Below are 1088 nucleotides of genomic sequence, written 5' to 3'. Positions count from 1 at the left end.
CACATTATCTTTCCATGAATCCAGACCTTCAAAGGATAATGACAAAAAAAAAAAAACCAATACAAGGACTGAAATCATGCCCTAGAAAAAGCAAGAAAGTAACCCCTCAACAAATCAAAAAGAAGACAGCCACAAGAACAGAATGCCAACTCTTACAACAAAAATAAAAGGAAACAACAATTACTTTTCCTTAATATCTCTTAATATCAATGGACTCAATTCCCCAATAAAAAGACATAGACTAACAGATTGACTACACAAACAGGACCCAACATTCTACTGCTTACAGGAAACCCATCTCAGGGAAAAAGACAGATAATACTGAGAGTGAAAGGCTGGAAAACAATCTTCCAAGCAAATGGTCTGAAGATACAAGCTGGAGTAGTCATTCTAATATGGAATAAAATTGACTTCCAACCCAAAGTTATCAAAAAAGACAAGGAGGNACACTTCATACTCATCAAAGGTAAAATCCTCCAAGAGGAACTCTCAATTCTGAATATCTATGCTCTAAATACAAGGGTAGCAACATTCATTAAAGACACTTTAGTAAAGCTCAAAGCACACATTGCACCTCTCACAATAATAGTGGGAGACTTCAACACACCACTTTAATCAATGGACAGATCGTGGAAACAGAAACTAAACAGGGACACAGTGAAACTAACAGAAGTTATGAAACAAATGGGCTTTACAGATATCTACAGAACATTTTATCCTAAAACAAAAGGCTATACCTTCTTCTCAGCACCTCATGGTTCCTTCTCCAAAATTGACCATATAATTGGTCACAAAACAGGCCTCAACAGATACAAAAATATTGATATTGTCCCATGCATCCTATTAGACCACCATGGCCTAAGGCTGATCTTAAATAACAACATAAATAATGGAAAGCAAACATTCACATGAAAACTGAACAACACTTTGCTCAAAGATAACTTGGTCAAGGAAGGAATAACGAAAGAAATTAAAAACATCTTAGAGTTTAATGAAAATGAAGCCACAACATACCCAAACCTATGGGACACAATGAAAATATTTCTAGGAGGGAAACTCAGAGCTTTGAGTGCCTCCAAGAAGAAACT

Source organism: Mus caroli, chromosome 5 (assembly GCF_900094665.2).
Source record: "Mus caroli chromosome 5, CAROLI_EIJ_v1.1, whole genome shotgun sequence".
NCBI classification, from domain to species: domain Eukaryota; kingdom Metazoa; phylum Chordata; class Mammalia; order Rodentia; family Muridae; genus Mus; species Mus caroli.
The sequence above is the reverse complement of the archived record's forward strand: the minus strand, read 5'-3'. Positions refer to the sequence as shown.